The sequence below is a fragment of the Camelus bactrianus genome, chromosome 8, assembly GCF_048773025.1.
Source record: "Camelus bactrianus isolate YW-2024 breed Bactrian camel chromosome 8, ASM4877302v1, whole genome shotgun sequence".
Lineage (NCBI taxonomy): Eukaryota > Metazoa > Chordata > Mammalia > Artiodactyla > Camelidae > Camelus > Camelus bactrianus.
Window position 1 is genome coordinate 2,116,232 of NC_133546.1, and position 26,757 is coordinate 2,142,988.

The 26,757-nt window shown below is 47.0% G+C and overlaps 1 long non-coding RNA gene across 1 annotated transcript; it reads left to right on the top strand.

The window, feature by feature from the left end:
* The first annotated feature begins 50 nt into the window (after positions 1-50).
* On the top strand, positions 51-12,512 carry LOC141578315 (uncharacterized). Its single transcript, XR_012508488.1, has 3 exons — positions 51-10,890; positions 11,018-11,106; positions 12,261-12,512. It is a non-coding gene; the product is annotated as an uncharacterized LOC141578315 (long non-coding RNA).
* Positions 12,513-26,757: the final 14,245 nt, after the last annotated feature.

The following is a 26,757-nucleotide window of genomic DNA, read 5'->3' on the forward strand; positions in this document are numbered from 1 at the left end:
GCGCCGGCGCCGGCGCGCAGCCCTCCGTCACGTCGGGGCGGGGCCTCGTGCGCGGGGCGGGGCTTCGTGGGTCTCTGGAGAAGGGGGCTTTGGGGCCGGCGTGGGAGACTAGGCAGGGCCGGGGGCGGCAGCGTTTGAAGCGTTTCTGGTGTACGCCTGCTGGCTGCTGGTGTGGACGCGCGTGCTGGAAGCCGGAGCAAAGTTCTGATGTCTGCCACTCGCTTTCCAGGGTGCGGCCGAAATGTGTGTGCAAACGGGTGTGTGTGTGCACGCTCAACCGGAGGGCATGCCCGGGCATGCCTGTGAGTGCGAGCGTGCACTTTCGCCGAGAGAGCACATCCACCCTGGGGTGCAGCGGAAGGTGTGTGGACTTTCAGTGTGCCGTTGTGCTGTTCTTTACACACTGTGTGTTCGCATAGTTTTGCAATACCATGTTGGGGAAGGCGAGGGATTCCAAAGCTACTAGGAAGCTTAGAGAAAAAAAGTGTAGGTTCCAGAACTCCACAGGACTCTCGCTCAGTGGGTCTGTAGCAGGTTCTCGCAATCATTTTCTCGAATAGCCCAGGGGACTCTATGCGGGTGGTCTGCAGGTTATCATCTGATACACAAATGGTGTATGTCAGGTAGGAAAGTAAACGTCGAGGTTTCCTGGCCAGCCCAACTCTCCTCCCCCGCTGGCGGCATCTGTTGGTATGCCTTTCCAGACAGCCTTACATAGATATGTTACCTGCACATACCTACTTTTTCCACTTCCCTAATTTGGATCCTTTATTTGCTGCCTTTTAATTTACTAACTTCGCTTAGTAAGTCCTGATCATCTTTGATGTATGTGCATATAGATCCCACATCATTCTTTTTAACTCCTGCATAGTATTCTATTTAAGGGCATTTCAAAGTTATCTTTTGAAATTAGACTATGGTTCATTTGCATTTGTTTTGTTTGTTGTGGAAGTAACTCATTCTAACAGTTTAAAATCCAAACAAAAGAGGAAGATATACTAAAAGAAAAGTCGAAGTCTCTGCATCCTCCCTACTCCCCTGACATCACCTGGAGCCGTAGCTAGACCCAACTACTATTAAGTTTGCTTTCCGTTCTTCTGGTTCTTTTTATTATAATGCTAGGTAATGTGCATCCTGACCCACCAATCATAAACAGCATCTTCTCAAAGGATAAAAACATATCTTCTTTTTCAACTCCTAATTTTAAAAATTACATTACTTTTAGTCCTAATGGTGGAAGATTTTGTGGCTTTACCTTAATCATTATTGATAAAGTTATATGTTACCTGTTGGCTCTCTGGAATGGGAAACAAGGAAATGAGTACATTTATACTCTTTCTCACCTGCCCTGCCCCCTCACCCAGCGCTGTTAGTTTTATTTTTCTACTGTCGAGAATTTGCATTCTCCTCTGTCGTTACAATTACGTTTTTCAAACTCTGTCATAGCTGATTGAAAAAGAGCACTTACAGTATTAGGGGTTCAGCAGGTCTGCAGGCCGAGCCCATGTGCCCTGCACTACACCTCACTGCACCTGGGCCAGCCGCCAGCTGCTAGACCCTGAGATGACTTGCCTGCCCCCTTTGTCTTTTTCTGACCACCAGAGCCTGCGCTGCCTGCATTTGGGGGAGACCTGAAGTGCCTGCAACCGCTAGCAGTGACTGGGTGGGGACCCTCACCCCTGGGGGCAGGAGGCACATCTAAAGTGTGTTCTCCACCAGTTTCCGGGGTCTCAGGTTTGAGCTCCAGTTAAACAGAACACCACCCTTCTAGTTCCCGTCCTGTCTGGTCCCTTTCCCCACTCCCCGCTGGTGCTTCCGGGGACCCTCTCCCAAGCAAACTGCACTCAAATCTTTGTCGTACCCCCACACCAAGACAGTCGGCCCTGGTTTGATCATGTGAGGTGAACTAGCGATGGGGTTCTGAAGTGGGATCACTCACCATCCAGATGGCAACGAGGACCCACCGTGGTGGTAAGTGGGGTGGCTTTTACCCCGGAATGGTGCCACGGCTATGTGGTTGTGACTAAGCGGGAGGGGACACGTGTAGGGGGGCACCAACTCGTGCAGTCTCTCTAGCGTTTGGGGAAATGGGAGCAGTGGTAATTTTAAATTGTGAGGTCCTATTTTTTTAATGATACAAAAGTGCTGAAGGAAGAATATGACAGCCATCTCTCAACCTAGTGAATGTTCCCGTCATAATACATTGGTAGCTTGAAATCCATGGTAGGAAACACTAAGGAAATTGGCAAACACTATAAATTAGGGCTTAAAAAAACACACAGAGAGCCAGCTGTTAAACATTTCCTAGCACATTTGCCTTCACTGGGTTTCCTGAGTCTGAGGATTTATACCAGTTGTTAGTTCTCAAGCCATCTTGAAACTTCTAAGCCTGTTTCCTCAGCTGTGAAGTACTAACCTACCGTGCTCACAGAGTTTTGTTGTTTAAAATAGTATGATTTGTTGGAAATCACACCTATTTCCTGAGATCAGGAAAGGATTCTTTAAGAAGTTGGTTTTTGACATTGTCCTTAAGAAGAACAATTAAATAAATCAGTGTCATGAGAGTAGGAAGGTCGTTCCAGACATAGAGGGTGACGTGAGTGAGAAGAGGGCTGGGCAGTGCAGCCCGCATGGATAGACGTGGCTCTGTGAGTGACGAGGGTGAGGGGGATGGGCGCGGGCAGGAAGAGGCCGCAGCATACTTGCCCTTGGCCTTTCCTAGGTCTGCAGCTGGAGCTCCTCTTTCAGCTGAACGACGGTCTCCTTTTCTTGTAGCAGCTTTGTCAGAGCGCTTTCTAAGTCACTGGGTATCACTTCCCTTACTGCTCCATCAAAAGAGCTAATGTAACTCCTCGCTTACTCTCGGGGAACAGTTTATCCAACAGGAGAATTTGGCCTGAAATGCATGTGTTTTTCCTCTCATACAGTCAACAGAGCAGAAGCTCTGTCCAAAACCATTCACTTCCTTGAGCACATTAAAGCTAAAGATATCACTATTTATACGTGTGTAGACGTGGGACTTTTAATTCTGCTGCTTAGAGTTCATTTTCATGATTGAAGGAAGTATACTATTAAATTGAGAGAATGTCCCGAAAAAGCCTTAAATTTAGGAGGAATTAATGGGGACTGTGTTATTGTTTGACTTGGGAGGTAAGAGCTGTTCATTTATTAATTTTCACAGCTCACCAAAATTGATGGATTAAAGGTTAAAAAATATTTGAAGTGAGGACAAAGATGCGCTGAGAGGTGCTCACGTTTAGCTTGTTCTCATGGTTGCTGACTCAGCCCCTGTGTTTTATTTGAGAGAAGCAGCGCACGGTTGCTGCTTTTGCACTAACTCCCCTCCTTACGGGAGTTACTCAGTGTGTCCCTCTTTTAGGGAGGAGGGTGTAGCTCAAGTGGTGAAGCACATGCTCAGCATGCGCAAGGCCGTGGATTCAATCCCCAGCACCTCCTCTAAAAAATAAATAAATAAACCTAGTTACCTCCCCCCAAAATAATAATAATTAAAAAAGAGAGTTGTTTAATATATTCTTTTTTGCACAGCTTTATTGGGGAATAATTCACTTTTCACACATCCATTTAATGTGTACAATTCAGTGATTTCAGGACATTTGCAGAGTTGTGCAACATCAGGACATTTTATTTTTAGAATATTTTTGGCCTCCCTAAAGGAAACCCCATAGCCACTTGCAGTCACTCCCCGCCCTGCCCAACAGCCCTGCACAACCACTAGTCTGCCTTAGGGCTCGGAATGTAGCCTACTCTGGTCAATTTCTGCAATGGAATCGCATGACTTGTGGACTTTCGTGACTGGCTTTTTTCACTTAGCGTAATGTTTTGAAGGTTCATCCCTGTGGTGGCCTGAACCTGCGCTTCATTTCCAATCACAGTGGACGGAAGTGACATTGCCTTGTGTGAAAGTGACGCCCTTTACTTGCCTGTTACTTGCCTGCGCGCCGGCCGCTGGGTCGCCGCCTAGCTTAGACCACCATGAAGAATGTTGCTCTGAGCACTCATGCACCAGTTTTTCTGTGAACATATATTTATTCAGTATATTTCTAATTTACACCTGAAAATTTAAACAAGTTGCTTTAAAAAAAAAAAAAAAGAGGGGCTTCGTGGGGAGGGTACAGCTCAAGTGGTAGGGAGCATGCTTAGCCTGCACGAGGTCCTGGGTTCAATCCCCAGTACCTCCTCCAAATATAAATACAAAAACCCATTACCTCCTCCTCATAAAACAAACAAAAAGAAAACGAGGAGCTTGGCCCTGTGCTGCAGAAGTGAGGGTGAAGAGAAGAAGATCTGAGAGATGTGAATTTGTTATAGAAACCAACTCAAACTAGATTCTGGTAATAAATTCTTGGCATAGAAAGTCCCTATTTCTTTAACATTAAAAAATTGAAAATGTATGTTGAATTGTGGAGACAGTGTTTCCACCTGCACTCGGGACTACGAATGCTTTCTCTGTCGAGGTCAGTCGTCCTGTGCCAGGAAGGGCCGGGATGGTTTAGACAAGTGGAGGATGAATAAGGTTCTCCGTGACCTTTGAGTTCCCATAAATGTTTCATAGTTTGTGCGAAAGACACTAGTGTGCTGGGAAGGAAGTCTGCCATCCCCTGCTGGAATATTCACCACACATTACCGAAATAACTTAATTCATTATTTCGACGAGGATTTATTGATAACAGATTTTGTGCAGTGGTTGAAAGTATGGACTTTTGAACCACGTCGCATGTGTTCACATCCTCTGCTGTTGTGCTGACTGTAGCAAGTTCCCTAATGTCTCTGTGCCTCAGTTTTCCATTTGTAACTGGGGCGAAAGGCCCCCGGTGACTGCGTAGCCGGAGGGAGTGCTGGGTAGCACTGAATGTCGGAAACACGGAAAGCACGAGCACAGTGCTAACTGTTATTCGTTGTTTTCCTGTATACAGCCTGCTTGCATTTTCTCCTTGATACTCTGAGTTAGTTGGTTTAAAAAAAAAAACTCTATTTTACAGATAAAATGCTCAGAAAAGTTAGGCAGCTTACCCACGGTCACACAGCAGCAAAGATTGGCCATCCAAGTCTATTTGATCCCCACGATTTTTTGTAGAAATTCTCCACCCAATGTGTATATAGTTTAACCTAATTAAATCAAATATAATTAAATGGGAAAAAATGATTGGATGAAGGTCACATAGAACACAGGCGACAGGAAAGGTGATTCTGCCTTCCCAAAGATACACCTGAAGCCGCCAGGGGGCAGCACGCCAGGACAGCCCACAGGGACCACCCCCCTCTTTCTTTACACTAATTTTCATTAACTGCTCAAAGATAAAAGAAAGTGGACAACTAACACTAGCCAGTCATGGACTCTGCACCTGGCTGGTGCCTTTCAGTAAGAGAGTCTTCAATGCTGAGAACAGTATAGAAGTGGTTTTCTTCGACTCCGCTGCTCCCCTGAGGTTTTCTGTGTTCAGCCTGACAGTGCCTGGCCTTTATGGATTGAATGATCCTGTTGCGGAGGGCCTGCCTCCGCGTGACTGGTTGGTACCGAACTCCGCAGCTGTGGGGCCAGTATCAGTACATGGCGCGTTCAGACTTTGGCAATGGACGTTCTCTGTGTTTTGAAAGCTGTGTACTAGTCATTTTTAAAGAACTGGGATTTTTAAAAAATTACTTTGAATTGCTGTTACTCTTGATCCATTATTTTGACCCACTAGTTAAATACCTTTGACATGGAAGTTAAGAATTTGACCAATAGAATAGGGTAGGATAAAGAAATTAAAACCATTAGATGCCAGTACTATTATAAGTCCAAAATGGATATGAATTTATTCTCTAAAATGTGGGTGAAGTTGAAAATTAGGCTGGGGATTAGCAGATACAAACTACTGTATATAAAATAGATAAACAACAAGGTCCTACTGTGCAACACAGGGAACTATATTCAATAGTTTGTAATAACCTATAATGAAAAAGAACATGGAAAAGAACACATGCATCTGTATAAGTGAATGACCGCTGTACACCAGAAACTAACACAACATTGTAAATCAAGTACACGTCAATAATGAATAAAAATTAAAAATTAAATTAAAAAATAGAAAATTAGTCTGATTTAATTGGTGAATCCAAGAAATACACAAGAATAAAATAGACCCAGGACACAGATCAGGACGTGTCCACTGAAAGAAACCCCAGCCAATTCTCCAAGGAGCCTTGTTTTGGTTTTGTTGTTATTGTGTTTTGCTTTTTGTTTTAGAGAAAAATACTATTTAGAAACCAAAATGACTATTTTCCTCATTTTACTAATGAGGCCATAGATGTCAGAGATGGTAATTTACTTACACGAAGTCAGATACTACTTATGAAAGAAATAAAGTTTTGCATGGATGAAGTGGCATTTATACCCTTGAAGTGTGTGCCAATTTTTTTTCAAGAATCATAAGCTTTTTAATAAATACACAGCATTGTTCCCGCACTTCTGCTCATCCCCGACCTGTCCTCTGGCTGCATGTTACTCAGTTACCGGGTGGATGTGCCCCAGCACTGTTATCCATCCTTGTGGGGGGGTTTTCTAGTCTCACTCTCATGAGCACTTTGGCTGTTGTGTGAGAGCAAAAGTTTCCCTTCTGCCCTTACAGGCGCTGATCTAAGAATTAAACTGACATAAAAGAGATCAACAGAAGAAAAACACAATTTTGATTGCATACATATGAACAGAAATTTCCCTAAAATGTGAGACTTGAGAATGTGGTCAGATGATGGAGACTATGCCATCCTGAGCTGAGGAAGGAGGATTTAGGACTTCCAGGAGGATGGTGAGAGGAAATGAGTAGTAAGTAACAGTCGCCTTGTTATGCAACTGAGTCCCTCAGGTGAAGATGTTTGTCTTTGGGGTAGCACTCTTCCTGATTGAGATGCCTTCATTAACGGAATTTCCCTTTCTAAATTAAAATTTTCTATGTAAAAGGGGGAATAAATATTTTTGGCAGTTAGGGGGAGACCAAGAGCTTTTCCTGTGTCTGCTGGTTCTCCGTTGCCTTTAGCTCAAAATAATCCATGTGTCAAAGTGGCATATTTGGGGTGACACCTTCTAAGTCCGTTCACTGTAAACATGCTTTAGCATGTGTCACCTGGTGAACATGTGTAAGAATTTTCCTACAGTGAGGCCACGGGTCATGCAAAGTTACTATAGAATATTTTTAAATTTACTTTTCTACGTGACATATAAGACAATGATTCTTATCCTGGTAATACTTGGTATTTTCAGAACACATTAATTTTTGCCAAACAGGTAGGTTTAAAGTGACCTCTCGCTGTGTTTTAAATTTGCATTTCTTGATGACTGTGGAGATGGCATGTCTTTCCATATGTTTATTAGCCATATTCATTTTCTCTTCTGTGACATTCTCACTGGCCCATTTTCCTATTAGGTTGTTTGACTTTTGTTTATTGATTTCTAGAAGCTCTTTATATATGATGCGTACTAATCCTTCATTAATGTATGCAGCAGTTTGTTGCTTATCTCTTCAACTTCTTTGTGTTGTCAGAATTTTAAATGTTAATGTAGTCATATTTACCATTGTTTTCATGGTTAGACCTTACAGGCTTTGTTTTTAAAAAATCCTTGCGTAACCCAAGATTAGAAATACATTATTCCATGTGTTCTTCTCAAAGTTTTAAAGTTTTGCTTTTCATATTTAAGTCCTTAATCTCTCTGAGATTGATCGCATATATGCAGTGGTGGGGGACCAAGTTTTATTTTTCCACATGCATAACCATTATTTATACTGAATATTCCCTTCTTTTTTCCTCTCTTCTATTTTTTATTGAAGTGTAGTCAGTTACAGTGTGTCAGTCTCCAGTGCACAGCATAATGCTTATATTGAACATTCCCTTCTTTACCCGTATATTGTGATGCCATCTCTAGCATAGATCACAGTCCCACACACGTGGGTTTTTCTGGAGCTCTTCGTTCTATTCTGTTTGCATGGTGGTCTATACCTATAGTAAAAACACACTGAGATACTATAACTGCATAATTTGTTTTGCTGTAAAACAGGGCAATCTTTCAATTTATTCTTTTTCAGGAATGCCTTGGCTATTCTTGAACCTTGTTCAGATGAAAATGTTGAATTAGCTTATCAAGTTCCTGGCAAATACCTTTTGGATTTTGAATAGATTTGAGGTGAATCAACAACAGAAGAGAGAGTAGAACTATGACATTTAAAAACTTTCCTAAATACGTCTTCCCTTCTAAACGTTCAAGAAAACTAGTGTTACCCAAAGATGACTAACAGAAAAGGATTAAGGTCAAATCTCATACAAAGTCGTAAGAAAAAAAGAGGATAAAAACAATCTCACAAAGAATGAGTCTTGCCAGAAAGTCATGCCTTCAAAATAGATGAGAACTGTAATCTAGTATTTTAAAGTAAGTTAGTGTGAAAATTAATAAAGGGAAACCTTTATAATAAAAACGGAATTGGGAGGCCAGCAGGGGGCGCTCTCGTGCACGTTCCACTCAAGGTCAGCAGCAAGAGATATACTTGCGTCTCCAGCAGAAATTGACACCTTACTCTTACCAGCAGGAGGAAGAAAGATTTTTCTGCTTGCCTGGCAACTGCTCAGCCAGTGAGAGACTGTCACAGCTCAGCCAGGGAAAAGCCACTGCAGCTTGAAACCCCTAGTTTCCTCCAAGGGACGTTTTGTTTATTACAGCCTCCCACCTTCCCCTTCTCTGTGAAGAGTCTTCTCGACCTTGCTTTACTGGGCTTGCCTGTGGTTCACCACCGTTGCCTGTCCCAAAGAACTGTTCTTTGCTGATCCTGGATAAGCCTGTTTTGCTGGTAAACCAACTGGCTGTTTTATTGTTTCAGGTTTATAGCAGACATTAAAAGTGACCTAAGATGTGGAAAGCAACATATGTCAGATTTAGAAAAACTCAGAAAGGAGGTGACAAGCCCAGGAAAGAATTAAATTTTATTTGTGTTAAACTAACACAAGCGCCCATTCACAGATCTGATACTGCGTTAAAAGAAAGAAATGAAAAAAATAGGAAGCTGTGAAAAAGTAGCTGTGGTGGCGGCCAGATTAATGGGCACCAAAGATATCCACACACTAATCCTCAGAACCCGTGTGTGTGTGTGTGTGTGCGCGCGCGCTTACACAGAAAAACAGACTCTGCAGGTGTGATTTAATTAAGGTTCTCAAGACAGATTATCCTGGATTGACTGGGTGAGCCTAATCTCATCACACGTCCTTAGAAGTGGAGTTTTCCTGGCTGTCATGAAAAAGAGACGCAGCTACAGCAGAAGTGAGAAGCAGACAAAGCCCCGAGAGGACCGATGTCCCGAAGGGTGAGGAGGAAACCTGTTTCAGCTGGAGCAGAATGAGCGGGTAACCCCAGAGAGAGCTGAAATAGAAATGGCCACCTGATATGCTGATGGACTTAGCCATTTAGAAATATCAGTTAGTTTTGTTTTTCTTTTTAGCGTAATTCTTTTGGAGAGCCTAGGAAGAAATGATAGAAAATTGCTAAATTCTTAACTCTAGGAAAAGCAAAAATTGTACAGGAAAGAAATAAGATACGTAATCATGGGATGCAACATGTCTCATAGGAAAAACTACTTACATTTTCATATAAGGTAAATCATTAATACTATTTTAATTCTTACTGCATTGAAGGAAAGAGAATTTGGGAAGATGGTTAAATAAGCCATGAAATCTTTATCTTCCATTGTTGGATGACCATGGAGAATATTTTAACATGATATGGAGAGAGATGTAAGTACAAACTCAGTCAGAAGGAGGGAAATTAATATCTTTAGAAACAGCAAATGGAGTTGAAAGAGGCTGCTTCTGGGAACAGTAAGATATGACTGGGGACTATTCAAGAATCATTTGGGTAATAATTAAAAACAACTTTAAAGGATAATAAAAGAAAAGAATATTTTTATTAGACACAAAATATGCTCTACTTTTATGTCTCCCTGTAAGATTTTTGTTTTAGTTTAAATGTATTTATTGAGTGTAACTATTGTAACATGTGAAGTAAATGTTATACTTTTTAAATTTGTTAACTTCCTGTGTTTGGTTTTACAGTAACTCATATGGCAGCCACCAACTTCAAAATGTCATGACACAAAGACTGACATCACAGTCAATTAAAGCAGGGCTCTGATAGAGATCATTAGTCATTTCATACAGCTTGAAAGATTTTTCTTTGGGGGTTTGATTGAACATTTTTCTATATACTTGTACTTTGGGTCAGAATTCCCAAGACATCCAGACCAGGCCTGTTGGAAGTCTGACACCGAAACCTTTGACGATGCCATAGTGCTGCAGGTGACCTGCAGCGCCTGTGGCCTTAACAACATGCAGACTTGGACAAGACGTGCCTGAGAGTGCGCCCTCCTTGTTACTCGAATGTAACCCCAATTGGCTTTCAACGTGTGCCATTTTCCTCTGACGTGGGACACTGTGCCCAGGTCCTTCCTGGCACTGACGGACAAAATGCTGCTGAAACTAGAAAACCTGACTCTTATTCAGTGATGATTTCAGAGAAAGATCTTGATCAAAAGGGAGAAATATGAAAAATTAATAAACAGAAACCTCAGTTACGTAGAGTTGGGAGACCAGCAGGGCGCCCGCACGCCCTGCGACGGCGGCGGAGCCCCGCAGGAGAAGAAAGGCCTCTTCCTTCCTGGCAAGGACTAGGCCGCAGGCTCTGTTTACCGCAGCCCTCCCAGCTTCCTCTTCCTCTCTGTAAAAGCTGCTGCTTCCCTTACTGCTCAGGGACTTGCACGTGGCTCGCTGTGGTTGCAAACCCTGCACTGCACATTTCTGCTGATCCCATGTAAACCTGTCTGTGCTGGAGGAAGATCTGGCATCTGTTTATTTCAGGTCAGCAGCTCCGTTCAGTTGAGTTTCTCCCCACTACTTGTATGAATTCTGCTGTCAGCCGTGTTGAGCCCTTATTCAAGTGCCCGGAACACAGGGTGATCTTTTGGTACCTCTGCTCCTCAAACAGGGTTCTTTCTGTCACCTGCCTAAAAACTCCACATCCTTTAAGACTCAGCTCAAATGCTGTCTACTTGGGGAGCCTTCAGTGTCTCACAGGTAACTCGGCCATTTCTTTTTCTGCATCCACATAGCGCTTAATCCACACTTTCATTATAGCAATTACTACATTTCTACAATTATTTATTGCTCATAAGTGCTTTACAATGTTTGTCTCTTAGAGATCATGAACCCTTTTAGGGAAGAGAGCATTTCTTTCTGTATTTATTTCCCCAAAATGTATGCCTGGCACAGAGTAGGAAATAAATTTGTTGGGTGAATAGGTGAGTGAAGTCAGCGCAGTGTCATAATGTTTAGAAAAGATGTTTTTCAACCAGCATACACACGAGGAGTGCGGATATGTATGTGCGTGTGTGTACATCTCCCAGGCAATGTTTTGTAAGAAAAATCTGAGGGCAAACAGAAGCTCTGAGTTGTCCGTCCTTAGTCGTTTTTACAGCCTTCCGTTCTGTCCTGTTCTGGTTTGCTTAGACATTTGAGTGGCTTTAAGGATAGTTGCCTTGACCAACACACAGATAGGAAAATTGAGGTTTCTGCATCTTAGGATTTGTGGCAATTTTATGTAATTTAAGTAATTCAGAGCTGAATTTCTCAGCTCATAAAGTTTTAAAAGCTTACATAAGGCTCTTCTTTCAAAGAGAATGACTTCTTAGATTCAGAAGCAGATGTGGACAGAAGCACGTGGATGCTGTCAGAAGATAGTGTGTGTGAGCGCATGTGCACTCATAAGCCACAGGAAGACTGACATAGCTTCCAAACTACGTTATATGACTGTAGCTGCTTGAAATTTAACCGAAAAGAATGTGATAGAAACATAGAAGGATAGCTATGTTCTGTTTAGTGATTAACCTCTACATTTAACTTCACTGGATAGAATTAAAATATTCTAAGGCAAGATTGTATTTATTCATAAGTCAGTTATAGGAGAACATTCATGTGGAAATGACTGAGTTTTTTTCACTCTCAATTTGATATTTAAAAATTCGACCAGTTACTACTTCCAGGACCCTTGGCCGTTAAACTATCACATAGCTTACTGCTCCACGCAGTAAATGCTCAACACAGGAGGCTGATTCGATATACAGTGCTTCCTTCAAACATGCCATTCTTATTTTAAATATGAGAAAGTTACTGGAGATAGTTAGAAATTCATAAAACATCTTCAACATCTTCCATTATTGTATTTCCATTAGTTTTAGTTTCTTCTGGTCTAAAATTCAAGCCATCAGCCTTTTGCGGACAGACAGGGAGCGACGCTAACCCACAGCCAGAACAGAGGAGTGTGCGACTGAGGCTGAGCTTTAGCAGGTGGCTGCCGTCTTCCCACAGGAGGCTTTAGAGGGACAGCGAAGCAGCAAACCGCCCACATACGGCGGGCCAGCCGGTCCCCCGGGGAACGTCGTGTCCACAGCAGCCTGCAGGGTTTGTGAGAAATAAAGACTCTTCATAAAACCGTGCAGCACGACTGTCTAAACGGGTTGTTTTTCTTCGTGACTGAAGGCAAAAAGCATGGACTCAACACCTTCGTCAGCTGGAAAGCTGACGGTGGCCTGCGCACGCCAGTCACAGCAGAGTCGCTCCTGGGGGGCGGGCGCCTGCGACCCGCGGGGGCTGGGGACAGCAGGGTGTCGGGGCATAACACTGTGGCTTACCGCTCAGGGGTCCTAGACCATCCTCCGTCCTGGAAGAATGGGAGTGTGACGGGGCAGGTACAAGGGACAGCGAGGCCTTGACCCTGTAATCTTCTGTTATGGGCTTTGTGAGTTGAGGGGCTTCTTCACTTATACAGTATTTCGGGGGAGGGGGGCTGGAGGTGAGGTAATTAGGTTTATTTATTTATTTTTCTAATGGAGGTACTGGGGATTGAACCCAGATTCCAGGGTGTTGATTAATCCTGGGGAGAGGTTTTGAGGGAACTTCTTGAATCTTGGTGGCAGGTTAGGATTAGGGTTAGGGTTAGTTTGACAGAGTTTGAGAAGTACTGTTGCAGAGAATAAAGTATCCTTGAAGTGGGCGGGGTTGGGGGAGCTGTGAGATGAGGGTCTAGGATGACAATGGAAGGACCTGGAATCATCCTTTTGCATTATTGCCAAGTTTTAGGCAGTATTTCTTATATATTTCTGGAACTACTGGGGCGTGGGAGTAAGACAAGCCTGCGAGGACTCAGGCTCTCTCTGTGGCCCCCCTGCGAGGAGCTGTCACCTTCCACACGTGCAGAGCCTCTCAAGCCCTCGCCCTCCTCCTTCGGGAAAGGGACAAAAACACAGGCTCTGTCCACCCTCAGGGTTGTTAAAAAAACTAAATAAAATAAAATACCGTCTAATCCAGAAATTGCTATATACATGTAAGTTGGGTTTGGTGATTTGGGGGTTTTTGTCTTTTTTGTTCATTTGTTTTAGTGCACATAGGGACACATCTGCACAGAGAGCTTTTGGCTGATAAATGCAGTGGGACTAAACCAATGAATTAGCACGTGTCTGTTAAATGCCCACCCTGTCGCAGCGCAGTGCGGCCTGCAAGGATTGTGAGACACAGCTCTGTCCTAAGGAGCCTATAATTTTGTGGGAGAGACGGATAAATCAGGATACAAGAGCGTGTGTTCAGTGGCCTTAGGCTACAAGAGAAATTAGAATTCAGATAAGGGAAGGACTGGAGAAATCAGATGAAGGAGGTCAAGTTTTAAGGAAAGAGTGAAACCTGAATTGTGTTTGAGGAACTGGGAGGATTTGAAGGGCAGAAGGAGCAGCAGCTCCCAACAGAGACACTAAAATGAAATGCTAGCACTGCGGGAAAGAAGTTAAATATAGACGGAGGAAAACACGGTTTCTAGTACTCTGAGGCCACGTGCTGCTGCTGCGCTGGCGTCTGGGGCACTTCTCGGCGCCAGTCCTACTGCTGGTCCGGCGGGATGCTTCCCAGGACCCACTATTAACCACTTTTTCGGCTGCGGCGTTTGATGTGAGCAGACAGGTGTGGAGAGTTAATGGCGGTGACTTGTCCAGCAACTCCCCACACGCAGCCCCTTAAGAACGTGATGAAAGCCACCTTGGGATGGAACTTGTCTACTCCAAGACGGTTAAGACAAGTTGTGAGTCATCTTAATTTGGTCCAGGTAAACTATCCTGTGGTCCACCCAGCCTCCCAGGCCAAGGCCAGCCTCAAGGGGCAGGTGGATGTCTTTGATGACCAGCCGTGTTTTGAGAGCAAGGAAGCAGTCAGACTAAGAGAGCCCCCTTTTTAATCTGTGGCCAAACAAATGCTTGAAAGAGATTAAAGGGAGACACGAAGACATATCAAAATAAGAGAACAACAAAACAAGAAAGCCTTTTCATCCTAAATTTAATTCCTAAGTGTCAGGATGAACTCATGGTGAATCTTCTTTAAAACAATCGAAAACCCAAGAACAAACAAAACTTACTTCCTAGCTCTGTCTGCCGAAGAGGACCGGGAGCAGTGACTCACCCAGTAGCCGTAAGCACCAGGACTGTGGTCTCTAAACACAAATTTCCACTCGAAGGAGCCAGGGCCCCTTTTAATGAATGGAGGCAGGAGTAGCCACATGTACATTACTGATGTGGAATTTGAGGCAAACATACTAGGATACAAAAAGGGACTTTTTTTTTTTTTTTAACAATGAAAGGGAAATTGTATCAAGAAAACCTCAAATAACCAAAAAGCAAAACATACAAATGCAAGGCTGGGGCGTGGCTGCCCCTCAGGCTGTGGGGAGTGTTCCCGTGGTGTCAAATCAGGACACCGCCCCCGTGAGATGTTGGTGTTGATCGTGGCTCTAGGTCCAGCACTGATCCATCCATTATAAATTCCCCTCTCAGCTTTTCCTCTACTGTTTTAGTTTCTGTTGGTGACCACCACCCGGATTTGTTACTCCATCTGGGGTGGCAAAATGGTAATCCTGCAGTACTTCCCTCTTCGTTTTTCACCCAGAATTCTATGAAGGAGAACTTTTCCTTCTCCATTTAATTACGTAATTATTTAATTACAGTAATTACTTAATTACTCTGAGGTGTGCTTTCCACAAGAAGGAAGGAATAAATGAGTGATTCTTACTTTTTATTTACAAATTTTCAGAGCAATGAGCCACTTCCCTTGCAGTCTCTAAGGGGGTGGCCAAGAGGATTTTTTGGAGGAAGGTGGGGTGGGTACCTTTATACCCTCATGGATTTTAACATATTGAATGTCTTTGACCCATCGTAGTTATTATTGTTTTTGATGCCTCCAAATCATCCATTTTGCCAGTGGGAGCCCCTCAAGTCTGCTTCTGAGTCCTTTGTTGTGTTTTGTTTTTCCCAGAGGGCCCGCGCTCCACCCCTGAGCATACCGCCCACCTGCCTTCCGCGTCCCCCTGGCTCAGCCCCAGCAGTGTTGCACTGCTCCCTTTTTTGAAAAATTTAAGTGTAGTCAGTTATGTCAACTGAAATAAATGCACAGCCTAAAAGTTGAGAGTTACGTTTCATTTGGCAGGAGGACTCGAGCCCGGATGACAGTGTCTCAGGTGGCTCTGAGGGGCTGCTCCGAAGAGGGAGGGGAGGGGCTAGGATATACAGGAGCTTTACTACCCAGACCAGGTAGTTGGAACATTAAAAGATTACTTGTTAACTGAAGAAAGCCAGGCATCTCAAGTTAAATAATTCAGCACTTTTCTGTGTATGGGAGGGAGCAAACATTTGCATTCACTGAATTCATTCCTTTGACAAGCACCTGGCTTTCTAGGGCCAGGGTCCTGTCCTTTCTTATTCTGAGTCCCCTCAGAGGGCACCACTGTGAGTGGCGGCAGAGGCCGGACTGCAGGCTGGTCTCCACTGGGGGGTGGCGGCAGCCGCTGGTGACGACTCCAGCATTCTTTGTTTACTGGTTTGGTTTGCAGCATTTGTCACTCACAGCTACACCGTATCAGTTTCTCGTGTACAGCTCTCTTGCTTTCTGATGTGACGTTTCCTTCTACAGACCTGGAAACAGTCGTTTCTCAGGGAGCCCTCCGTTTTCTTTTTTCCTCTTCTGTGTGTGTGTGTGTGTGTGTGTGTGTGTGTGTGTGTGTGTGTGTGTGTGTGTGTGTGTGTGTAGCTGCATTTACAGACCACAGTCCTGATGCTTCCTGGTACCGAGCTGGTCATTGTTACCAGGACTTTCTAGGGTTTAGAGCTAGGAAGTCAGGCTTTTTGTTTCTTGGTTATGTTATCTTTTCTCTTTTTAAAGAAAACATATCATGAGTTCATACAGACATTCACAATTCAAATTCAGCACGACGCAACTTTTACTTAATTTTTCATGCACTTCTTAATTTCTCTAATTTCCATTTTTGCATCGTCTTTTTCTCTCAGACTTAAAACATTCCCGGGGTATTAATATCATGACTTATTTGCTGTTTATGTTATTTATTTCATTTCACAATAACAATACTGTGCACTTCTTAACAAAATGGAAACTGAAAACGGCTTCCTGGTTGCTCCTGTGGCCTGTGACGTGTTTAGAGTGTGTCCCACTAGGAAGTACACATGAATCGCTATTTTAAAAGTACTTGAAATAATTCTTCCCATGTGGTCAAGCAACCTACTCAATTCCTAGTTACAGACATTTCTTTCACTTTGCTTTTCATTTTGAGGGATGGCCTTTTAAGAATTAAATTTAGTTTCCCAATGATGTAAGACATTTATTTGACACTGTTATGAAGTTAAATCTCTCAAACGATTGCACTCGAAGAATGCTGGCTTCTCTCCCGTCTCTGGGTGAGTCTCCTCCATGGGTAACCGCTCGTTCCAGTACTGAGGCTACAGAACAAAATGCCCAAAACTTACTGACATGTGGGACTGTTGCTCACACTCATTCATTCCTGGGCTGGCGGCAATCACGTGACTGCTTGGTGAAGCTGGGTCTCACCTGAAGAGCCAAGGCTGGAAAGGAGCAGAGAGCCACCTGCAGGGGTGCTGCCAGCGCTCTGCTCCTTTCCAGGCGGGTCTTCCCACACACCTCTGCACCGGCCGGTGTGCGCCTCCTCGGAGCTGGCTGCCCGCCCCACAGGGAGCATCCTAAGAGGAGCCCGGGGGGCTGTGTGACCTCAGAAGCCACACAGCATCCCTTCTGCTGCTGCATTCTCCCTGGCGAGGGGTGAGCAGTCCCACCCAGGTTCACGGAAGTGGGGGCCTCCCTATCTCCGTGGAGCCAGACAAGGCTCTGGAAGAGTCTCTGGGCTGGAAGGAATACCGTGACCACCTTTGAGAAACTCAGAAGTTCCACGACCCTGCAATTAGGTTGGGTTTGTCCGTCCTTTTTTAAAAAATGTATTTATTTATTTATTTATTTATTTATTTATTTATTATTAATTTTTATGGAAGTATAGTTGATTTACAATGCTGTGTTAATTTCTGGTGTCCAGCATGGTGATTCTGTTACACATGCATATATTCCTTTCTGTATTCTTTTTCCTTACAGGTCACTACAGGACATTGACTACAGTTCCCTGAGCTGTACAGTAGGTCCTTCTGGTTTATCTGCTCTGTACATAGTAGTTTATATCAGCCAATCCCAGACTTCCAATTTTGCCCGTCCTTTTTCGATGCTTGGAGCTGAGAAGCATGGGGAGAGCCCTGTAATGGCCTTCTGCGAGGTGGCGGATCTGGGAGGAGGTTTGGAAGGATGGGCAGTACTGGTCGGGTCCAGGACAGGAGCCCCAAGAAAGGGGAGGTGGGCGCCAGCCGGGAGCCAGAGCTGGGCCGCAAGGGCAGCAGGAGGCCACCGTCCCCGCTGACTTTGGGGGAAAGAGGAATCCCATTTGAATGAGTTGAGTTTCTTTTCTCCTTTGAAATTGACTCATAAATGCGTCTCCATAAGAGATAGTTACAACGTGGGACTCGTAGTCAAAGCAAGCACGAGCTTGTCTTCCCCATGTGAATGCACATGGGCTCCCCCCCCATCTCGCTCAGAGGAGGTCTCTGTAGGGAGGCAGGCGGGTGGAGTGGATGCAGCGTGCCAGGCCTCTCTGGGCGCTCATGGGCGCAGCTCGACAACTCAGCTGTGGGGTCGACGGTCACACAGCGGCTTTCGTGCTGCTGGATGGTTGACTTAGAGCTCCTTCCCGTATGTTCAAACATTTGTTATGTGTATTTATATTAGCTACTAAAAGCTATTGGTCAAGGCTAAATATTTATAGAATATCCACTACATTACCTTTTTAATGAGTAATCAACTATCATTCATAAGTGAGAAATGCTTACCTAAAGGAAGAAAGCTCAGTTACGTCGAAAAACCTCAGAAGTCTGAGTTGGCTGAGTTTTTGTTTTTCTTCCAGTTTTACTGAGATGTAATTGACACCCATATCTGTGTTTCAAGTGTACAGCACAGTGGTTTGTCTTACACACATCATGAAATGCTGACCACAGTAAGTCTGGTGAACATCCATCATCTCATACAGAAACAAAATTAAAGAGAGAGAAAAAAATGTTTCCTTGTGTTGAGAACTCTCACGATTTACTCTGTTAAGATCGTTGGTATGTAACACACAGCAGTGGTCATTATGTTTATCATTTTGTACACTACATTTCTGGTACTGATTTATCTTACTGCTGGAGGTCTGTACCTTTCGGCCACCTTCATCCAGTCCCCTCTCCCTCCACTGCTCACTTTTAGAGATGAGTAATTTTTTTTAAACATCCCAGTAAACAGTGTCTTCTAACATCCATGTGGCGGTTGGGGGGTAGGTCTATGCACGGGTGTGCATGTGCGAGCGAGTTCCTTTCATTTTCTCAGGAAGTGATACATTCCTTTATTTCACATTTAGAATATTCTGCTGTTTGACTTAGTCTTTTTCTCTCATCCAAAAACTTTCTTCCCTGTAGTTCCAACCATGAAAGTGACTCTTCAAGAAAAGTTATACCATGAAAAACACTTGCCTGATCTTTTCTTTTTCCTTCCTGTTTTTTGTTTTGTCCTAGCCATAGCTCAGAATAAAACAGGTCCGGAAAACTGGTAGCAGGGTATCCAGGCTGACTTGGCCAGGCCACAAGTATCGGTCTTATGAGAATCAGAGAAAGATCAGAGGGAAACACCCAGAACGTGTCCTAACTTTCTCCGTATAAAGATAATTTAGAACGCAAAGGAGTTTTAAGGGAAGAGAACCCAAGTCTAATAAAGCTATTTAGAGCTTGCGAATCCTAAAAGGACACAGCAGAGCCTGGGGACGGCGTCTCCTCTCGTGACTTTTAACACACGAGGTCTCAAACCAACGGCCCCCAGCGCCAGGTCAATGCTAAGGCAGAATCTCCAAGATCCCCTCCTTCAAGGAGCCCCCTGAGGTCCTCTGCTCTCCACTGAGGGTTTACTGGGTTCTGTCGAAAGAGAGAAAGCAGCGCCGAGCTCCTAGTGTGCGCAGGCACCATGGGCTCCTGCTAAGCCAGTAAGGACCCTTCGCTTTCCATCAACACGACCCTCTGTTCAAATGCCTTGCTTTCCTGTTTTACGAACAAGGAAGCTGAGACCTCTCGAATCCGGTTAGCTTAGCGAGGTTACACAGGCCGCAAGCGGGACAGTCCGAACGCGCACCGAGACGCCCGCCCCCGGATGCCCCCTCCTCCGCTCCTAACCCCTGTGTGCCCTCCCCTCCGGCCTCTGAGGAGACACTTGACCCAGAGCGCTGTCACCAGAGCCTCCCCTGGACGCGGGCGGGGCTGGAGGACCAAAGACACCAGTAGAAGTGAGCTCGGACCGCACGGAGCAGGACCCGTCCGGCGGCCCTGGCTGGCCCGCGCCCTCCGGCTCCGGGCTCCGTTCCTCAGAGCAGCGTGGCGCTGTAGGACTCCGCACCCCGACGTGGGGCACATCCCGCTGCGCCCCGCTGAGTGCTCGTGTTTATGCGTGTGCATCCGGCAACCCCCTCAGCAGATGCTGCTCGCCCACGCGGAGCTTGGCGCCCAGCCTGCGCGGCGCCTGGTTCCCGGGGCAGCCGTGCCGCCTGCGCCCTCCTCTCGCCCTCGCTTCTTCTCGGGGTTTTTCAAGGCCTCTTTCTGCCTCCTCATTTACCGTGGCCCACGTTACCCTTCCCCGTTATTTGCTGATATTTCCTGAAACGTCCTTAATATTCGCTCTGTGACTGCAACGCCCTCGCCCGTGGGAGGTGTAAATTTTGTCCTCATTGTCGCCAGGCTTGGCCGTGTGACTTGTTCTGGCCAAAATAATTCGAGGGAAGACCAGACATCAGGCACCAGGTGATCAGAGAGGTCGTTGTGTTTCCGCTTCTATAACCATGCAGGGCCCTCTGGGGTCTTCCTCAGACAGACCCCCCACCCCATGTCGTCCACCTGCCTCTCATCTGGAGAAAAGCTTTAGTCTCCCAGGCTTCCCCAAGTTCCAGAGAGTACATGGAATCAGGGAAGCGAGGAAATGCAGAAAGAAAGGAAAACTGTCAAGCAAGACGCAATAACCGTAGTTCAGCCGTTAAACAAGGTCAGGGGCCTTCAGTTCCTCCTCAAGGGCTGTAATATTCTGAGCCACGGCCTTGGAGCTGTTTTGCAGATGCTGGAACCCCCACCAGGTGGAAGAAGCTAACTGTGTGATGCCCACAAGCGCATGGCCCCCAGACCACTGGACAGATGATGCTGACTCCCCGTGGCCTCACCAGCAACCCAGCAGAAGCACGTCCACGAGCTGATCACGCACCATACAGCCCCTCCCTCGCCCTGTCTTAAAGCCTGAAAGCCTTCGGGGAGTTTGAATGTTTTGAACACCAGCTGCCGGACCCCTTGCTTGGCACCTGCCGCAAGTGCTGCACTTGCCCTCGCCACCCCCAGGGCAGCAGGTCGGCTTCACGGCACACGGGTGAGTGGACCCGGGTTTGGTTCGGTGACAGTACCACTCGGCCATTAGAATGGCCGGTGCCGGGTCTGGCTGTTCCTTCAGCCTGGGCCCCAGAGTGAAAACGACCACGACGGCTGCTGCCCCTGACGCACAGCCAGCTGGGGGCACGGGCAGGGCCGACCCCGTGGCCGTGTCAGGAAGGCCCTGAGATCTGGGAGCTGCCTGCTGTTGCAGCGTCACTGGCAGCGCCTCCTGAGCTGGGAACAGGAGACCAAAGGGAGTTAAGTCAACAAGAAGTTGTGTGAGAAGCATCCCTTAGTGTCTGAGGCACAGCACTGATCTAGGGGTGGTCTGTTCATTGAAATGGCTGTTGTCACCCTGCCCCTGCCTCCTGGGGACGCGTTTCTGCACAAGCGAAGCCCAGCTCTTAAGCAGCACGACTTGTGCTCTTTTACACTGCGTTGTGGGAGCCAATAAAATTGCCCCTCGGCTTCCTTCCCACCTCCTGAGGCTAGGGTGTCATGGGGTCCGGTGGGCCGCTGCGTGGGCAGTAAAAGAATTTATCAAAGACAGGATGAAAATAGGAAAGGAGTTTATTAGGTACAGTGGGCCACAGGAGAGGGGCCTGTGTGAGCCCTGAGGGTCGGTCGTTGGGTCTTTTATTAGGGAGGGTCACATCAGTTACCAAGGGGTCACGAGGCATGTGATCAGCTTGTGCACAAGACTCTGACTGATGTTGAGATAATAGGGAAGGGAGGGGATCATGGAAAAGTAGGGCTATGGGTGCGGGAGGGGCTGTGACCTGTCTGGTGGTTGGGCTTCCAGGCACAGATAATCATCATCTCAGCCGAGGCGGGCATGCCTTAGGAAAGGAATGCTCTTGGTTATCTTCAAAGAGCAGCACCCGGGCCCCTGAGGGGCCTTGGATCAGGAATCTGCCAGCTGTCTGTGGACCCTACATGGAGCCTCTCTGCCTACCCCTGTGACAGCTGGCCAGCTTCCAGAACCTTAATTCAGCCTTGACCTCAGTGGCCCCACCCTCCTTCTTTTTCACACATTTACTGAGCTCTCACTCTGCACTGTCTAGGTGCTAGTTAGGTGGGCATCACTGGACAAGATGACGGCCCAGGTCCAGATTCAGGTTTGGGGGTTGAAAGCTTGTATGATTTGGAGACTGCTGGCTCAGAATTGGAACAAAAACTCAGTACAGGGCCTTGGAGGCCCATGCAAGTGAGGAGCCTGAGCCAAATCTGATACAGGAAAAAATGTGGGGTGAGAGGAGGGCCGTGTCCCAGGTCTCAGCCGAGTCCCTGGGATGTGCCCCATCAAGTAAGGCCCTTGGCTTCTTGCAGGAAAGAAATAAAGAGTGAGCCACAGTTGAGTAAAAGTGGATTTATTTAGAGAGATGCACACGCCATGGACAGAGTGCAGGCTATCTCAGAAGACGAGGGAGAGAGGGAGAGAGCGAGGGCGACCACGAGGTGGGGTGTAGCTAGTTTTCACATGCTAACAAGTGAGAGGATTATTCCAACTACTTCAGGGAAGGGGCAGGGACTCCGAGGCGCCGGCAGCCTCCCTCTCTTTGACCTCTCGGTTAGCTTTGGAGCTGTCATGGCGCTAGTGTGCACACATTAGCAGGCTAGGACATCACAGTGTGCACAGTGGGGCTCAAGGTCCACTGGAGGCCAAATCTTCCGCCATACTGGGCCTCCAGGTCTATTGGGAGTTAACTTTTCTGCCATCTTGGTGCAAATTGCTCTGTCATCCTTTACGTCTGTGTCCTGCCCTCTTCCCTCCTGTCTGAAATCCTCATGAGCTTCGTAGTCAGTGCACCCTGGGGGAGAGCAAGGAGCACAGAGGAAACATGAAACTCGGGTGATGAAGAGAGCCTCGCTGAAACTGAAGCAGGCGATGTGGTGGGAAGTAACTGGTGGTGACTGTGCTGAATTTTCTCGGAGCCGTGAGATCCTGAACCACAGCAAAAGCTAAAAAGTCCCCCAAACCTTTGAGTTCTGAAAACAGCTCACCACCAGGACGGTTAGCAAAAACATGGCCTCTGAACCCCAAAAAGCAAATTCAAACTCGCATGTAGGGTTTCGGAAGCAAAGAGCAGCTTTATTGCCTTGCCCAGCAAGGAGAATCAGAGCAGGCTATGCCGTAAAGACTGAGCCCACCTTGGGCTTGGGGTCTTGAGGTTTTATAGCAAACCTGGATGGAACAGAAAAGGTAATAACAATCAGTGTTGTGGGACACAACGGGGCGGCTGATCAGTGAGCCAGTGATACGCAGGTTGGTAAAAGCATTTACCAGCGATAAAGTATGGGAGTAGAAAGGAATTTATTAGAGTGCTCTGTCACAGACAACAGCGGCCACACAGCCGAGAGGTGCCTGTGTGAGCACCAAGGGCCGGAAGTCGGGGTCTTTTATAAGGTCGGGTCACAGGGTGCCTGATCAGCTTGTGCGCAAGCCTATGATTGCTTGTAGGTGAGGTAAGAGGTTTAGGGTCCGTGAAGGGCCGCGGGGTTTGACTCTGATAAGGTAGGCATTACCTGGGGCTGTCAGTCTGTTAGGGGAAACACACCCAGTAAAGAATGTAGTTTATCTTTTGAGGGGTCACAGGCAGACACCTGAGAGCCCAGAAATGGGGGACATTGGACTTTGAAGGACGTCAGTTGGCGCACAATCAAGGCATCTTACAGGGCGCTCCATTCCTCTTAACCTCCGTGAACCTTCGGGAGGAACTCCGGAGGTCTGTGCATTCTTCTGAAATCGTAGCCTGTTATGTCCTTCCTGGAGCACAGCCTCTGGGTTAAAGGTACCCTCCACAAAGGGTGAATCAGCAACAGCTTTGCATCAGGGAAGCCAGTCAGTCAGTTTGCTTTATGCTCCTTCAGGAATCAGGTAGGACTTTTGGATTCCCCCAGTCTACCTCGGACAAGGCCAGACACACACCCTCCAAATTCCCATTCTTCACCTTGAGCATCCTGTGGGGCTCCCTGTTTCTTGCTTGTAGGAAATAGGGCTCATTCAGCCTCCTTGACCTTCCCTGAGCTCCCAAGGGCAGATTCAAACAGTTGCTAATCAGGAAAGGAAGGGGGTGCAGAGACAAGGGAGGGACAATCATGAAACAACAGTACAGCCCTGGGACAGGGTCCTGCTTCCTCCTCAAGTGACACACGTAGCAACATCTTTGAGGTCTTCTGCAGGAACTGAGGCTCCACCAAGGTGGAGGACGGTGACTTCACGCTGAGCACAATGAGAAGGAGAAGCCGGGCAGGGCTAACATGGTAATTCGTAAATCTAAGTGTGGTGACGGTTTACTGGTCTAAGTTCTGCTGGGCTGACTCGTAAACCTGAAGTTTAGTGTCAGTTTACTGGGCTAACAAGCTAACTCGTAAACCCAAGCCCAACAAGTGTCAGTAATGTGATCTGTTCCTACTAGACAAGCCCCAGTGTGCTGACTCCCTGCTTTTGCTGTTCGAGCCTTATTGGCTAATAGCCCCAAGCTTGTAATTAACCCTATAAAACCCCATGCACACATCTTGGAGGTGCTCAGAGCTTCAGAGCAGAAGCCCCTCTGCGGCGTAATAAATCTGAGTACTTCAACCCTCTGAGTGGTACTTGTTTCTTGGCTGGCCTGTCATTTCCATAACACAAGATTCCTGGAGCACCAGCCAATCAGAAGAAAGTCACACACCCTGCTGCCCTCACCCCAAATTTTGCCTTTAAAAACTCCCCCAAAGCCATTGGGAAGTTTGGGTTTTTTTCCAAGCACAAACAACCTGTCCTTCTTGCTTGGCCCTGCAGTAAACCTTTCTCTGCTCCAAACTGACATTTCACTTTGTTTGGCCTCACAGTGCGGCGGGCACACTAGCTTTTGTTCCGTAACAACAACTTCAGTCCCCACTGATTATTTGAACACAAACTTACGATCAGCTTCTCTCTTTCCTCCATGCCTAGACCTTTGGCCTGGCCTCCCTCAGAGCATCAGGCAGCCCCTCCTGAGCACAGGCTACCCCAGGGAAGAACACTCTCTGACCTCCTACCCTAGGAGGCCACCCTCTCCTCACCTGTCTCCCACATCCAGTTCTTTCTACCTGCGTTTACTCCTCTCTATAAAGAAATCCTCTTTTGCAGGATATATATATATATATATATATATATATATATATATATATATATATATATATATATATAGTTCAATGATAGAGCACATGCCTAGCATACACGAGGTCCTGGGTTCGATCCCCAGCACCTCCATTAAAAATAAACAAATAAACCTAATTGCCTCCACCACCAAAAAATTAAAAAAAGAAAAAAGAAGAAGAAGTTTATGACCATGGTGATGCATGAAAAATGGATGTTGGGCGTGAGGAGGGCCGTGTCCCAGGTCTCCATTGAGCCCCTGGGACGTGCCCCGCCAAGTGTGGGTCCTTGGCTTTGCGCAGGGAAGACTTCAAGCACCAGCCACAGTTGAGTAAAGGTAGATTTATCTGGAAAGGTACATAGTGCACAGAGTGTAGGCTGTTTCAAAAGGCAAGAGAAAGGCCATGAGGTGTGGGGTTTGGGTGCTCAGGTTAAAGTAAAAGTAGGTATACACTCCGTAGACAGAATGGTGGCCGTCTCTGAAGACTAGGGAGAAAAAGGGGTGGCCACGAGGCATGGTGTTGCCAGCCTGTATGTGTTCCTAAGCTTCATATGCTAACAAGTGGGAGGACCACTCCAACTACCCTGGGGAAGGGGCTGGGATTCCCAGGAATTGGGCCACTGCCTACTCTGACCTTTTGTGGTTAGCCTTGAGACTGCCATGACACCTGTGGGCATGTTATTTATCACGCTAATATGTTACAATGAACATATAGTGAAGCTCAAGGTCTGCTAGAAGTCAAACCTCCTGCCATCTCAATCCTCAAAGCCTACTGGGAATTGAATCTTCCACCATTTTGGTGTTAATTGCTGTCATTCCTTGAATGCTGTGCCCTGCCCCCTTCCTTCCTGTCTCAAGGAGGTCATTGCAATCTTTGAGGACACAGGGGGAATGTGGACTAAAGGCCTGAGCAGTAGGTGGCAGAGAGGTGGGAAGGCTGCCATACAGAAGTCCTCTGCCCCCCCCCCCCGAGATGTTAGCATTGCTTTGATGGACCTGCGCCTCCAGGTTGGTTCTCAGACCCAAGGACATTCACTGTCTGGTTGGCGGTAGGCCAGGTGCACTGCCACAGGCTTCTTTCCCCCTTGACTGCCTCCAGGAAGGCTGATGGTCGCCGGCAGGCTCGGCTCCGAGTGGCTCTGTCCCTGAAGTGCTGCACACAGTGGAGCCCGCGTGAACGGAGCAGACATAAGGGGACTCGGGATTAGGGCGGGAGTGACCTCTGCGGTCTTGGACCCGGACAGACAAGATCGCCTGGAGACCAAGGGCCGCTGTGGGCACAGGCGCCGCTCCGCCTGCCCGGGTCCTGAGGGCCCACCTTCCTTTGAGACAGCCTGGCCCCAAGAGCAGCCTTCGCCGCCGCACTTCCCCGCGGCCCCGGGGCGCTGTCCCGGCACAGGCGTCACACACCTTCCCGCGAGCAGCCCCGCCGGAACCTTCCGGGTTGCCGCTCGGCCGTGACCACACCGGCCCGGGCAGCTCGACGCCGGGAGGAGGGGCCGGGGCTCAGAGCACACCGGAGAGTGTGGCTTTAAAACCGACTTCACGGCCGGGGCGAAGGCGCGGAGAAACTAGGCCGAAAAGGAAGGCTGGTCAAAGAGACAGGAGGGAAGAAGGACCAACCGGGGACGGGGGCGTGTCCTCCCGGAGCGGGCGCGGGGTCGGGCTCCGGGGGCGGGTCCGAGGCAGAGGGAGCGTCCAGAAGGCGTGACGTCGGGCGCCGGGGGCGTGCCCGAGGG